Below are 16,797 nucleotides of genomic sequence, written 5' to 3' on the forward strand. Positions count from 1 at the left end.
GTATGATGGACCCGCAGCTCCCGTATACACAGTATGATGGACCCGCAGCTACCTTATACACAGTATGATGGACCCGCAGCTACCTTATACACAGTATGATGGACCCTGTTGTGAATTAGACTTTTTGGCTCCCTCTTGTGGTTACTAGTGATATGACTCTGGGATTGTCTTTCCTCAGTTTGGCACCCACCTGGGTCGTTAGTCCAGGGGAGTTGCTATATAAGCTTCCTGGATCCTTAGTCCAGTGCCTGGCATCGTTGTAATCAGATCCTTTCTGTTTGCTCCTGTCTGCTGGTCCGGGTTCGTGCAAAATTAAGCTAAGTACTGCTTCTTTGTTTTTTGGTTATTTGCTTGCTTTCATTTTTGTCCAGCTTGTACTAAATGTGATTCCTGACCTTGCTGGAAGCTCTAGGGGGCTGGTGTTCTCCCCCCGGGCCGTTAGACGGTTCGGGGGTTCTTGAATATCCAGCGTGGATATTTTGATAGGGTTTTTGCTGACCATATAAGTCATCTTACTATATTCTGCTATTAGCTAGTGGGCCTCTCTTTGCTAAATACCTAGCTCATTCTTACATTTGTCTTTTCCTCTTACCTCACCGTTATTATTTGTTGGGGGCTTGTATCCAACTTTTGGGGTCTTTTCTCTGGAGGCAAGAAAGGTCTTTCTTTTCCCTTCTAGGGTTAGTTAGTTCTCCGGCTGGCGCGAGACGTCTAGAACCAACGTAGGCACGTTCCCCGGCTGCTGCTATTTGTGGTGCTAGGATTAGATATATTGTCAGCTTAGTTACCACTGCCCTATGAGCTGGTTTTTTGTGTTTGCAGACTTAGTAATTATTTCTGAGACCCTCTGCCATTGGGGTCATAACATTATGCCAGGCCAACATTGAATGTTTATGCATTGCTGAAGTGGGATTATAAGAAAGGAAATTCTGATTTTTTTTTTTTTTTTTCCCTCTCTTCCTCCCCTTTACCTCTGAGTGGCTTGTGCTTGCTGCAGACATGAATGTCCAGACCTTGATTACAAGTGTAGACCAGCTTGCTGCTCGTGTGCAGGGCATACAAGATTTTGTTACCAGTAGTCCAATGTCTGAACCTAAAATACCTATTCCTGAACTGTTTTCTGGAGACCGATTTAAGTTTAGGAATTTCAGGAATAATTGTAAATTGTTTCTATCTCTGAGACCCCGTTCATCTGGAGATTCAGCTCAGCAAGTTAAAATTGTTATCTCTTTTTTACGGGGCGACCCTCAGGATTGGGCTTTCTCGCTAGCGCCAGGAGATCCGGCATTGGCAAATATTGATGCGTTTTTTCTGGCGCTCGGATTGCTTTACGAGGAACCCAATCTTGAAGTTCAGGCAGAAAAAGCCTTGCTGGCTATTTCTCAGGGCCAGGATGAAGCTGAAGTGTATTGCCAAAAATTTCGGAAATGGTCCGTGCTTACTCAGTGGAATGAGTGTGCTCTGGCCGCAAATTTCAGAAATGGCCTTTCTGAAGCCATTAAGAATGTGATGGTGGGTTTCCCCATTCCTACAAGTCTGAATGATTCCATGGCGCTGGCTATTCAAATTAACCGGCGTTTGCGGGAGCGCAAAACCGCTAATCCTCTGGTGGTGTTGTCTGAACAAACACCTGATTTAATGCAATGTGATAGAATTCAGACTAGAAATGAGCGGAAAAATCATAGACGTCAGAATGGGTTGTGTTTTTACTGTGGTGATTCTACACATGTTATATCAGCATGCTCTAAACGCCTTACAAGGGTTGTTAGTCCTGTCGCCATTGGTAATTTGCAACCTAAATTTATTTTGTCTGTGACTTTAATTTGCTCATTGTCTTCTTACCCTGTTATGGCGTTTGTGGATTCAGGTGCTGCCCTGAGTCTTATGGATCTGTCATTTGCCAAGCGCTGTGGTTTTGTTCTTGAACCGTTGGTAAATCCTATTCCTCTTAGAGGTATTGATGCTACGCCATTGGCGGAAAATAAACCGCAGTTTTGGACGCAGGTAACCATGTGCATGACTCCTGAACATCGGGAGGTGATTCGTTTTCTTGTTCTGCATAAAATGCATGATTTGGTCGTTTTGGGTCTGCCATGGTTACAGACCCACAATCCAGTCTTGGATTGGAAGGCAATGTCTGTGTCAAGTTGGGGCTGTCAGGGAATTCATGCTGATTCCCCGCCGGTGTCTATTGCTTCCTCTACTCCTTCGGAAGTTCCTGAGTATTTGTCTGATTATCAGGATGTATTCAGCGAGTCCAGGTCCAGTGCTCTGCCTCCTCATAGGGACTGTGACTGCGCCATAAATTTGATTCCAGGTAGTAAATTTCCTAAGGGTAGACTATTTAATCTGTCTGTACCTGAGCATGCCGCAATGCGTTCGTATATCAAGGAGTCTCTGGAGAAGGGGCATATCCGTCCATCCTCTTCCCCTCTTGGTGCAGGATTCTTTTTTGTGGCCAAGAAGGATGGATCTTTGAGACCTTGTATTGACTATCGGCTTCTGAATAAAATCACTGTTAAATTTCAGTATCCTTTGCCTCTGTTGTCGGACTTGTTTGCCCGGATTAAAGGTGCCAAGTGGTTCACCAAGATAGATCTTCGTGGTGCGTACAACCTTGTGCGCATTAAGCAAGGAGATGAATGGAAGACAGCATTTAATACGCCCGAAGGTCATTTTGAGTACTTGGTGATGCCTTTTGGGCTCTCTAATGCTCCCTCAGTGTTTCAGTCCTTTATGCATGATATTTTCCGGAAGTATCTGGATAGATTTATGATTGTTTATCTGGATGATATTCTGGTTTTCTCTGAAGATTGGGACTCACATGTGGAGCAGGTCAGGATGGTGTTTCAGGTTTTGCGTGAGAATGCTTTGTTTGTTAAGGGCTCGAAGTGTCTCTTTGGAGTACAGAAGGTTCCCTTTTTGGGGTTTATTTTTTCCCCTTCTGCTGTGGAGATGGACCCAGTCAAGGTCCGAGCTATTCATGACTGGACTCAACCCACGTCAGTTAAGAGTCTTCAGAAGTTCTTGGGTTTTGCTAACTTCTACCGTCGTTTTATCGCTAATTTTTCTAGCGTTGTTAAACCTTTGACGGATATGACCAAGAAAGGTTCTGATGTTGCTAACTGGGCTCCTGCAGCCGTGGAGGCGTTCCAAGAGTTGAAGCGCCGGTTTACTTCGGCGCCTGTTTTGTGCCAGCCTGATGTCTCACTTCCCTTTCAGGTCGAAGTGGATGCTTCTGAGATTGGGGCAGGGGCCGTTTTGTCGCAGAGAGGCCCTGGTTGCTCGGTAATGAGACCATGTGCTTTCTTCTCTAGGAAGTTTTCGCCTGCTGAGCGGAATTATGATGTTGGCAATCGGGAGTTGCTGGCCATGAAGTGGGCATTTGAGGAGTGGCGTCATTGGCTCGAGGGTGCTAAGCATCGTGTGGTGGTCTTGACTGATCACAAAAATTTGATGTATCTCGAGTCTGCTATACGCCTGAATCCTAGACAGGCCCGCTGGTCATTGTTTTTCTCCCGTTTTGACTTTCTGGTCTCGTATTTACCAGGTTCAAAGAATGTGAAGGCTGATGCTCTTTCAAGGAGCTTTGTGCCTGACTCTCCTGGAGTCGCAGAACCAGTTGGTATTCTTAAAGAGGGAGTTATCTTGTCGGCCATTTCTCCCGATTTGCGACGTGTGTTGCAGAGATTTCAGGCTGGTAGACCTGACTCTTGTCCACCTGACAGACTGTTTGTTCCTGATAAGTGGACCAGCAGAGTCATTTCCGAGGTCCATTCCTCGGTGTTGGCAGGGCATCCGGGAATTTTTGGCACCAGAGATCTGGTGGCTAGGTCCTTTTGGTGGCCTTCCTTGTCACGGGATGTGCGGTCATTTGTGCAGTCCTGTGGGACTTGTGCTCGAGCTAAGCCTTGCTGTTCTCGTGCCAGCGGGTTGCTCTTGCCCTTGCCTGTCCCGAAGAGGCCTTAGACACACATTTCCATGGATTTCATTTCAGATCTCCCGGTGTCTCAGGGCATGTCTGTCATCTGGGTGGTGTGTGATCGCTTTTCTAAAATGGTCCATTTGGTGCCTTTGCCTAAGCTGCCTTCCTCTTCCGATCTGGTTCCTGTGTTCTTTCAGAATGTGGTTCGTTTACATGGCATTCCTGAGAATATTGTGTCTGACAGAGGATCCCAGTTTGTTTCCAGGTTCTGGCGATCCTTTTGTGCTAGGATGGGCATTGATTTGTCATTTTCGTCTGCCTTTCATCCTCAGACTAATGGACAAACGGAGCGAACTAATTAGACTCTGGAGGCTTATTTGAGGTGTTTTGTTTCGGCAGATCAGGATGATTGGGTGACCTTCTTGCCGTTGGCTGAGTTTGCCCTTAATAATCGGGCTAGTTCCACTACTTTGGTTTCGCCATTTTTCTGCAACTCTGGTTTCCACCCTCGTTTTTCCTCGGGACATGTGGAGCCTTCTGACTGTCCTGGGGTAGATTCTGTGGTGGATAGGTTGCAGCAGATCTGGAATCATGTGGTGGACAACTTAAAGTTGTCACAGGAGAAGGCTCAGCGTTTTGCCAACCGCCGCCGCGGTGTGGGTCCCCGACTTCGTGTTGGGGATTTGGTATGGCTGTCTTCTCGATTTGTTCCTATGAAGGTCTCCTCTCCTAAATTTAAGCCTCGCTTCATCGGTCCTTACAAGATATTGGAAATCCTTAATCCTGTGTCCTTTCGCTTGGATCTTCCGGTGTCGTTTGCCATTCACAACGTGTTCCATAGGTCTTTGTTGCGGCGGTACGTTGTACCTGTGGTTCCTTCTGTTGAGCCTCCTGCTCCGGTGTTGGTTGAGGGCGAGTTGGAGTACGTGGTGGAGAAGATCTTGGATTCTCGTCTCTCCAGACGGAGGCTTCAGTATCTGGTCAAGTGGAAGGGCTATGGTCAGGAGGATAATTCCTGGGTGGTTGCCTCTGATGTGCATGCGGCCGATTTAGTTCGTGCCTTTCACGCTGCTCATCCTGATCGCCCTGGTGGTCTTGGTGAGGGTTCGGTGACCCCTCCTTAAGGGGGGGGTACTGTTGTGAATTAGACTTTTTGGCTCCCTCTTGTGGTTACTAGTGATATGACTCTGGGATTGTCTTTCCTCAGTTTGGCACCCACCTGGGTCGTTAGTCCAGGGGAGTTGCTATATAAGCTTCCTGGATCCTTAGTCCAGTGCCTGGCATCGTTGTAATCAGATCCTTTCTGTTTGCTCCTGTCTGCTGGTCCGGGTTCGTGCAAAATTAAGCTAAGTCCTGCTTCTTTGTTTTTTGGTTATTTGCTTGCTTTCATTTTTGTCCAGCTTGTACTAAATGTGATTCCTGACCTTGCTGGAAGCTCTAGGGGGCTGGTGTTCTCCCCCCGGGCCATTAGACGGTTCAGGGGTTCTTGAATATCCAGCGTGGATATTTTGATAGGGTTTTTGCTGACCATATAAGTCATCTTACTATATTCTGCTATTAGCTAGTGGGCCTCTCTTTGCTAAATACCTAGCTCATTCTTACGTTTGTCTTTTCCCCTTACCTCACCGTTATTATTTGTTGGGGGCTTGTATCCAACTTTTGGGGTCTTTTCTCTGGAGGCAAGAAAGGTCTTTCTTTTCCCTTCTAGGGTTAGTTAGTTCTCCGGCTGGCGCGAGACGTCTAGAACCAACGTAGGTACGTTCCCCGGCTGCTGCTATTTGTGGTGCTAGGATTAGATATATGGTCAGCTCAGTTACCACTGCCCTATGAGCTGGTTTTTTGTGTTTGCAGACTTAGTAATTATTTCTGAGACCCTCTGCCATTGGGGTCATAACAGGACCCGCAGCTCCCGTATACACAGTATGATGGACCCGCAGCTCCCGTATTATACACAGTATGATGGACATTTACTCATGCTCCGGCGTATTCAGTATTGTGGGGCACTGCTGCAGTGCCGCTGCTCAAACTTGTGAGCGCAGCTTCTGACAGGCCAGAAGTTAGAAGCTACGTCAAAAGCGCTCAATGTAAGACTATGAGGCTATGTGCACTTTGTTGCGGATTTACTGCGGATTTCCTGTGTTTTTTGTGCAGATTTCACCTGCGTTTTACCACCTGCGGAATCCTATACAGGAGCAGGTGTAAAATGCTGCGGAATCTGCAAATAGAATTGACATGCTATGGAAAATACAATGCAGCGTTTCCGCACCATGTGCACTGTGGATTTGGTTTTCCATAGGTTTAAATGGTACTGTAAACCAGATGGAAAACTGCTGCAGATCCGCAGCGGCCAATCCGCACCGTGTGCTCATAGCCTGAGAGTGAGAAAGAGGCCAGAACAATGCTCCCACAGACTCACACTGATTAGTGACCTCTGCGCTGCTCGATGAAACACTGGAGCCTCGGACAGGCCACAAACTGCAGGAGACGGAGCCAAGCAGAGACTAAGGCTACAATCACATTTGCGTTCGGCGCCGCAGCGTCGGGCGCTGCAGCGTCCCCGCATGAGTCATGCGCCCCTATATTTAACATGGGGGCGCATGGACATGCGTTGCACTTGCGTTTTTTGACGCATGCGTCGCTGTGGTACATGCGTCAGGGCACAGAGGACGCAGCAAGTTGCAGTTTTTTCTGCGCACAAAAACCATGCAAAAATGGACGCATGCGTCACAAAACGCTGCGTTGTGCATTCCTTCACATTTGCGTTGTGCGTTGCGTCGCCGACGGGCAAATTTTAGGCCACACCCATTTCACAACTAGCCACGCCCCAACCACACCCATTTAGCACTTCTGATCACAATGTTTCGTTAACAATAATTATGAACAAAAAAATATGGCCACACACGACGCTCCATACTGTACAATGGCCATTGGCCACATTATGCTCCATACTGTATAATGGCCCCACATGATGCTGCGTACAGTATACTTGCCCCACGTGATGGTCCATACAGTATAATGGCGCCACATGATGCTTTGTACAGTATAATGGCCCCACACGATGCTGGGTATAGTATAATGGCCACACAATGCTGGGTACAGTATAATGGCCCCACACAATGCTGGGTGCAGTATAATGGCCACACATGGTTACCCCACCCCCATCATTGCCTTCTCCATCAGTACACACAAACACCTTTCACCGCGCTCCCTCGCAGCAGCCGGCAGCTTCCACTCCCACGGCGCTGAATGGTGTCATCCAGCTGCGCCGCTGACTGCTGTATCCAGCATTACAGCTCAGTCCCCATAGAATGTAATACAGCACAGCCCCATAGAATATAATGCTGCACAGCCCCCATAGAATGTAACGCAGGCAGGTGGCAGCCCCCATAGAATGTAACGCAGGCAGGTGGCAGCCCCCATAGAATGTAACGCAGGCAGGTGGCAGCCCCCATAGAATGTAAGGGGTGCTGCACCAGGTTGGTGGAGAATCCGATGGATGGGTACCAGGGGGAGAGTGGGAGCGGGGTGCGCGCACCATGGGGAGACAAAGTTTAGTTTGTCAGTCCTCCTATGCTGTCAGAGTCTCTGCTGTAACCGCAGCAGGGCAGCGCTGCATGGAGAGGGGGAGAGACACATACATTCACTTACAGTCTGGAGATCCGCTCGCTGCTCCCGCGGTCACACAGACACGGAGTGTCTCACAACTCTGCCCCCATGCCAGAAACCAGTCCGGGTGCTGCCGCTCTGTCCTCAGAGTCCGCCCACGTCTATAGTTGAGGAGGAAGCCGGAGGCGGGCGGTGAGGCAACTCAAGGGGGCGTGGCTACAACGCAGTCCCAGGGAACGGAACGAACAGCGGGTACTAATCGGGCTCTCTCTACGTCCCGGAAGTGGGCGGGGCTTCACCGGCGGCCGCAAATTCGGGATTTTAAATGCCCGAAGCGGGACAGCGGGACCCCGGTGCCAAAGCGGGACTGTCACGCTGAAATCGGGACGGTTGGGAGGTATGCATAACATTATAATATTCAGCCCCCAGTGACCTGTCCCCCTCCCCCACAATACTCCCATCGTCTCACATCCACCCCTCAGTGCCCTGTTCCACCTCACCCACCTTCAGCCCCCACAACACCCCCATGGTCTCACATTCACCTCCCAATGCCCTGTCTCCCCTCCCCCACAATACCCCCATGGTCTCACATTCATCCCCCAGTACCCTGTCCCCCCTCACCCACAATACCCCCATGGTCTCACATTCACCCCCCAGTACCCTGTCCCCCCTCACCCACTTTCAGCCCCCACAATACCCCAAGGGTCTCATAGTGACATACCTGAATTTAATAAACCTAATAAGTCCCATCCCCAGCACTTACTGATAAAGTTTGCACTGCAGGACCAGGAAGTGTCAGTGAAATGCAGGGTGTGGGCATTAGGACCCAGCGTGCCTGAGCCAATCCCAGCGTGCACAGAGTGAGGAAAACTGCAGCCAGGAAAAGCTTCATGATCAGGTCAGACGGGCGAAACCATTCACTGCAGGGGGGAGACTCTGCAGCCGTCAGTGTGCTAGTAGCCAGCCTGCAGCTTGTCAGACGGGAGCAGACATTATACTGCTCTGCTCCTATGCGGTGTTCTGCCTCGTCACATTAGTGGCCCTGCCCTGGCTCCCCGTGGGCCCCTTCATGTGACAGGGCCCGGGGCGATGGCCCCCTCTGCCCCCCCCCCCCCTACGCTACTGGCTAGAATGGATGGGCTGTAGTCAGGACCTGCAGGGAGCCCATACATTCTAGCTACAGCCGAGCAGGAGCTGCGCAGCCGACTAGGTAAGACGGCCGTGCACAGCTCCAAGACGGCTCCCGGGCCCCAGCGCCGACATGTGCGCCGCAGTGCACAGTATTTTAGTGCACGATGGGGCCCGATCAGTAGAAGCACAACAGTGGGGCCCTGGATCTGCGGGCCCCTCTGTGCACTGCTGCTGACCGGGCCCCATACAGCAGTAACGGCTGTAATGCCCTGATGGCGGCCCTGGCCGATTATGCCGAAGACCTCGGCTTCGGCTCCCTCCTCTGGCTCAATGCAAATTGATCAGGTGAAGCTGATCAAGCATCATGAGGAGGTCCGTTGTGTCGAGGGGAGAAAACTTGTTCTTCCCTGATCTGCCCACATACAGGAGGTATGTTTGCCATGTTCTGCAGAGAATGAGGAAGAATCGTTTATATGCCAACTTTGAAAAGTGTGTCTGCCAGCAAACCTCTCTTCCGTTTCTTGGGTACATCATCTCTGAGGCAGGACTAAGGATGGATTCTGAGAAGGTATCTGATGTCATAAAGTGGCCTCATTCTGACTGTCTGAAGGCAACCCAGCTGTTCCTTGGATTAGCATCTTACTACCGCTAGTTCATTCTGCATTTCTCCTCTCGGACGGCTCCAATCTATGCCCTGACCTGACAATGGAGGTAACCCCAGGTTGTGGGGCTCTCCATGCATGTGTTGTGCCTGTCACACAGCCTCGACACATGCAGCTGCGGCTCGGAACAGCTGATTATGAATCGCTCCGGGTATCCGGGTTCCCTCTGCAGCTTCTTCGGTAAGCGCTATAGCTTGCCAAATAAGGAAGGAGATGACGATGTCCGCTCATCTCTACTCTCTACCCTGATTAAGCCTCTTTTATTAAGGGCTCATTTAGACCCCTGATTTTTGCATACGACTGCTATCTGTGGGTTTCACAGACCGCCCTCATTCCTATGATAGTTTATGGGGCTATTCACATGTCTGATTGTTTCCTCAGAGTTGTCTGTGGAAAATATCAGAGACATGTCTGATTTTGATCCGAGGGTTTGATCAAAATCTGAAGTGCAAGTCAGTGTCCGTAAAAAAAAAAAAATCTACTTTCACAAACTGTCAGAATTGAGAAGGTCGGGAATTTTTTTTAAATTTCGTCACATTTAAGAAAATCAGATGATGCTGATACCACACTCTGATCAAATTCTGATCCAACTCTGATCAAAGTTTGATCAGAATAAACTATCAGTTTTTCTGTAATGCAAAAAAATCGGAAGTCTGAATGATCCCTAAGTTTTCCAGACTGTCCTTCCCAGGTTCCACCCCACTATTCAGTGCATAAAAAATATAGTAAAAAAATGAAAGCTGCCAAAGCAGAAGCAAGGGGCTATATCTCAGATTATATGAGCATGCCCAACAAATGTATTAGATGATTGCACAAAATAAAACTACATTTGACTTGCACATTAACTCACAAGGAGGGGGAATAAATCACCAAGTTAATTGAACAATCTATTTATAGATTAACTAGCAGATGTAAAATTAATCTCTTCCTTTATTGTGTGTGAATTCACATGGAAGATCCCATTGATTTCCAATTCAATATCTGCTGCAAACTCTCAAAGGATTTAAAGCATCTGTCCACCTGTGATCACTATTTAATAGTTCACAGTTTATGAATTAATATATATGAACTAAAAATAAACATTGCAACTGCTCATTTGGAAAGTGTCAGCAAGCTTGTTATCAGACATCCCTTTAAAAACCAAATGAGACCCTACAATGGAGGGAGCAATTGATTTGTCCTGCATCATTTGACTGCAGTACACACAGCCTGCAGGCAAGGCTCATTTCCAGCAAGCAAGTTATTAGTACAAGCTCAGTCCAGAAGTTGAACAAGTAGGATTTCCATCTCTGAAGCATGCAGAAGAGTGAGGGCAGCTCTGGACTATAATTCAGGATGCAACTCTTTAACACTTCTGTCTTGAGATATTTCTCTAATAGTTTTGCTGTGACGAATGGGTGGATTTAATAGCAGCAAACCATCTTCCTTCAGCATGTGTAGCTGTAACAAAACATCTGGCTCAGCAGGTGGTCCAGACACTCCGGCTAGTATCCAAGCTCATATAAGAAGACCTCCTGCCGAGCTAATGCTGTGTAACTGGGGAATTTCACAGAGATTTAAGATGAATATGGTGTTATTGTACATCCTAGCCACAAACCGGTTACATTTTTGAGACCTCTGGACCACGCTGAATGCCTTCCAGGGTCTCAATCTGTTCTAGCACCTCAGGATGGGGAGTTATGCTGAACAGCTAGTAAAAGCCAGGTAGGTTTGGTTTCCAAGTATAATGAGGGTCCGACCTGATCAGAATTGGCGTCATATAACGTGCTTGAAGAAACAGATTCAGCTGGCAGCCTCATGCCCCCATGTGACACAGCACAAATGGTTGAACATCAAACCGGTAATTGACATGATTCATCTGCTTATTTTTGTACTATTTATTTATTTTCATTTATTTTACTCATTTATATATTTAGTGCCATTAATTCCACAGTGCTTTGCAGACATTATTGGCACTGTCACCAATGGACCTCACAATCTAAATTCCCTATCATTATGTCTTTGGAATGTGGGAGGAACCCGGAGTACCCGGAGGAAAGCCACGCAAGCACGGGGAGAACATACAAACTTCTTGCAGATGTTGTCCTTGGTGGGATTTGAACCTAGGACTCCAGCGCTGTAAGGCTGCAGTGCTAACAACTGAACCATCGTACTATCACCTATTTGCATATCTCATTATTGTATATGTATAACCATCGTGTATATAGTGTATTGTCTAGTGTGCCCTTAAGGCGATTAAAATTATAATTTAACCTTGGCTGCTCTTTTGTCTCAATACACAAATCCTCATGTTCATGTTCTCAGCTTTAACTTCACATGATACTGAGGCAGGTTTCTGGCCTGATATAATCCCGCTAACGAACAAGGAACTGGTGGCAGTCCTACCAGACTGATAAGGCTTTGCTTGACTGTTACTAGTAGTGTTGAGCATTCCAATACCGCAAGTATCGGGTATCGGCCGATATTTGCTGTATCGGAATTCCGATACCGAGTTCCGATATTTTTGTGATATCGGAAATCGGAATCGGAAGTTCCCAGTGTATGGACTCACCCGTCCGACGGACCCTGGACCTTAGCGGTGCAACCGGCAGCGAGTGTACAGGACCTGTGATGACGTCGCGGTCTTGTGATTGGTCGCGTGACCGCTCATGTGACCGCGACGTCATCGAAGGTCCTTCACTCACTGCATTCTTAGGAACGGAGGCTGCCGGTTGCACCGCTAAGCTCCAGGGTCCGTCCGAGGGTGAGTATATCCATATTTTTTATTTTTATTCTTTATTTTTTACATGAATATGGATCCCAGGGCCTGAAGGAGAGTTTCCTCTTCTTCAGACCCTGGGACCCATCCAGGATACCTTCCGATATTTGTGTCCCATTGACTTGTATTGGTATCGGGTATCGGTATCGGCGATATCCGATATTTTTTGGATATCGGCTGATCCAATCTGATACCGATACTTTTGAATATCGGAAGGTATCGCTCAACACTAGTTACTAGTGAATGGGGCCTCTCAGCCTATCAGGGTTTTGAGTGAGCGGGGTGCCACGGCAGCGATTGCATGGGCCACATCCTCTCATTCCCTGTACCTCCCCGGGCCCGTGTAGAGGGGGGGTGTCTGTAAAACTGTGTCAAGCTGACTGTACGTGTCCCCAGGGGGTGCAGATCATCATGTTGGTGTAAATGAGGAGACCATACCACGTGATCCCCCTGATATAATAGTCAGGTGGGGTGGTGAAGTATGGATTCGTCACACCCTCTAACAGTGATGACAATTATGATTTATTTTTAAAAAGCCATACTTAAATGGTATTCTGAAAATAACAATTTGGTCTTATAATAATCTACTTGTGTATTTATTAATTTGTGCCAATATAGCTCACTTTTATTCTGCACTGATTTACACATATTACTTTGATTTGCTCATATGCCTCTCCAGCCTCTATTTAATCTCCAGTTGCCATTGGAACCATCTTGTAGATCCAATGCTCCTGGTTGATGATGCGCAGTGCAGTCTCTTTCTGCCGGAAATGAGCTGCTCCTGTGAGGGATGATGTTACGGAAAAGGGCAGAACCTCCAACATTACAGTGCAGAACTTATATCCAGAAGTAAGGGTGTGCATTTGTGCTGGTGAGGGGAGCAATGCACTGGAGCAGTGGGGGTTGAGGCTGAAAGAAGATAGATACTGCAAAATGGGGCTATATATAAGAGGATTAAAAGAGATTTACTGCAGAATGGGCTGTGTATACAGGGGCTCAAAGAAGTGATATACTGCAGAATGGGCCTGTAAGTAGACGTGCTGAGAGGAGTGATATACTGCAGAATGGGCCTGTATATAGAGCGGCTGAGAGGAGTGATATATTACAGGATGGGTTTTATAGAGAGGAGGTTGAAAGAAGTGATACACATCAACAAAGCAGCATATGGAATTTGACATGACAGTGACGTAAAACTGCAAATGCTGCTCTATTGATGAATATAGAAGAGGATTATCTTCTATCATATGCATCAATAGAACAGTTTTATTTCACTGATCTGTCAGCAGCAGGCAACAAACATAATTCTGAGCTGATTAGTAATTGCAAGCTTCATTGTAGAGGAGTACAGAACAGTTGACTTCAGCCCTGCCATAAACTAGGTAATGGTAAAAAAAAACCACACACACAGCCATACTGATGTAAATGGCAGAAGATAGAAACAGGCAAGCAGGATTCTATGCAGAAACAGAGTGCAAGGAAGCACAATATGAATTCTAGACTTGAATTAGCTTTATGATTACTTGGTGGAATGGTAACAAGTAGGGTTGAGCGAAACGGGTCGGCCATTTTCAGAAGTCGCCGACTTTTGGCAAAGTCGGGTTTCATGAAACCCGACCCGCCCCCTGTGTGGGGTCGGCCATGAGGTCGACGATCTTCTGAATCTGGTATCGGAATTCCGATACCGAGTTCTGATATGTTTGCGATATCGGGAATCGGTATCGGAATCCATATTTACTGTAAGTGTAAAATAAAGAATCAAAATAAAAAATATTGATATATTCACCCTCGGACGCGCCCTGGTACTAACCGGCAGCCTTCCTTCCTAAGAATGAGCGCGTGAATGACCTGCGGTGACGTCGCGGCTTGTGATTGGTCGGTGAGCGGTCACGTGACCGCTCACGCGACCAATCACATGCCGCGACGTCATCTAAGGTCTTTCAAGTGCTCATTGAGGAGTTTAGGACCTGCGATGACGTCGCGTGATTCGTCGGTGAGCGGTCACGTGACCGCTCACGCGACCAATCACAGGCCGCGACATCATCTAAGGTCTTTCAAGCGCTCATTCTGAGCAACGGAAGCTGCCGGTTACATCGGGCTGCGTCGGAGAGGTGAGTATATCAATATTTTTTATTTTGATTCTTTATTTTACACATTAATATGGATCCCAGGGCCTGAAGGAGAGTTTCCTCTCCTTCAGACCCTGGGAACCATAGTATCCCATTGCACTGCATTGGGTTTCGTGTTTCGGCCGACCCCGACCCCAACTTTTTTATAGGATCGGCCGATTTCACTCGATCCGACTTTTGAGAAAGTCGGGTTTCGTGAAACCCGACCTGATCCTATAAAAATAAAAGTCGCTCAATCCTAGTAACAAGTAAGGAGCACACAGGAGAAAGAGGGAGGGCTCTGCAGCACTGAGGAGAAGCAAGTGTTGCTGGGAAATGTAGTTTTAGCAGAATTCAATGTAGTGCTCCCCTTTTATTCTCCAAATGATTATTCTACCTGATGTCCCAAACATTCTGAAGGGGGCTTCCTGAGAGAAAATAACTTTAACCCAGTCCTCTGCAGTCCAGTCCCTGTTCTTTCTGCAAAGCTATTTTGTCTGATCTCTCCTTCAGAGTGTTTGGGACATCTGGAACAATTATTGTCCAGAAAAGAAAAGGTGATCACTGCCATGTGTCATGCCAACGATAAAGCATCCTGAGACCACAGTGGAGGTTTTCAAAGGACTGGACTCGCTCACAATTTTGCCTAAGAATGCAGCCTTGAATGAAGAATGGGTTCTAAATGTCTTCCAAAAAGCAACTTCTCTAAACCATCCAGGAGCAATTTGGTGATGAACAATTCTTTTTCCAGCATGATGAAGAGACCATGTCATAAGTCAGACTTAAAGGGGTTGTCCAGGTCAAATTGATAAGTCTGCAGTCACTCTATGTGACTGTAGACTTATGCATCCCCCTAGCACACGCACTGTGCGCTGCGGGGATTCGTCGGTTTCAGACTTTAAACAGGTGGGTATTTATAAGTTAGACATACTCCCGACAGTGGGCGTGGCATCACTTCATACACTTGTATTGAGTGAGTCTGCACCCCAGTAAGGGGGTTGCAGGAGTTATTCTGAACCTCTATGCCCTTCCAGTGTACAAAACGCGTAAATGTATATTTTGTTACCCCATATTATTGCAGAAATGCATATTCTTATTCTGCTGAATGTATTTATGTTGTTGTACTGCATTGTATATAGGGAAAGTGCAGTGATGGATATAGGCCACTAGATGGGGCGTTGCAGTGTAAATAGTTAACTGTACGAAGGGTCATTTAGGTTAGGGGAAGGGAGCTTCTTAGTTTCAATCAGAAGGGCCTGGGTGCCAATAGAGCTTGGGTGGGCTGTTGGCCCGAGCAACAGTTAGATCCCGCAATGTTCACAAGTATAGTGCCCAGCCATCCAGAACCCCATGACCAGCTTGACCAAAGCAATACAAGCATCAGCAGCATCAGTACGGAAGATTTATTTAAAGTAGACACGGCAGGGAAGATGGGCAGGTCGCTTGCCATGTGGCAGATATTTGCGTGGGCTGATGCTTTCTGAGTTGGGGTGAAATGGCTGCCGAGGGAATCCCAACATGAGGGAAGTAATCTGAACAGGGAGGACGCTGAATTGCCGTATGACACGGTAGGACCCGGGCTCGAGCCGTGTGAGGAGGAAAGGGTTAAAGGGAAAGCTGAAATCACGTGCATTGTGAAACCTGATGTAACTGCTGTAATGGAACTGAATGAGCTGTGAAGATATGGAAGTAAGCTATTGTGTTTGAAGTTATACTTGGACTGTGTCTCAGTTATTCCCAAAAGGACTGGAGCAGTCCAACTGGAGGTGAGTAGAAGATCTGCCAGTGCAGAGAATGGTGCAGCAGGTAAGCTTTCAAAGGGACATGATTTTTATGTAGAGGGAGGCCAGGGCATGCAAAGCCCAAGCAGCTCAGCCACGAGTCCGAATACAGCCCTGGCCAACCTTTCCACCCTGTCTAGTGTTGCGGTTGGCCAGTGGGCATGGACAACTACGGGGCGCAGCCCTGCTCCATCCAAGTTTACGGAGAGTGAGGCTGCACGCACTGGCCAGGAGTATGTATAACTCATACATACCTCCGGTCCCAAGTCAAAAAACGGCGAATCCCAGCAGCACACAGTATGACTGCAGACTTATCAATTTGGGTAATTAATGTAATGGATATCTAGTGGCTATTAGCTGTATTTTACACCTAACACTTCTACAAAGGCCAAATTTAAAAAATAGCTAAAATTCTGACTTCTTAGTACCTTTGGGTTGCGATCAACATTCATATTAGCATATAAGTGGTTAGAAAAAGAGGGACTCCATCACATCCTTCAACCGCGATCATGAGATGCTGGTGGGTTGCCATGGCCATCTGATAAAGGCCTTAAGGGACTTAGACTCAAGACACACAGAAAGAAAGTTTAATAACGAATTTTCCCCAAAAAACTGTTTCCATTTATTATGTAAAGAAAATATAAATAGTTAAAAAAATATCTTAATGTAAAAAAAGGAAAAAAAAAATTACTATAAATTCCAACATTGGAAAAAACAGAAAAATATGGCTCTTGAAGAAGTTACCCAAGGAAGTTGGATTCAAAACTTGCAAGAGTGCCAAGAGGCTAAATGGTTACAAAGGGGGAAGATATCATTCAGGAGATAATTT

This window comes from Ranitomeya variabilis, chromosome 4 (genome assembly GCF_051348905.1).
Source record: "Ranitomeya variabilis isolate aRanVar5 chromosome 4, aRanVar5.hap1, whole genome shotgun sequence".
Taxonomy (NCBI): domain Eukaryota; kingdom Metazoa; phylum Chordata; class Amphibia; order Anura; family Dendrobatidae; genus Ranitomeya; species Ranitomeya variabilis.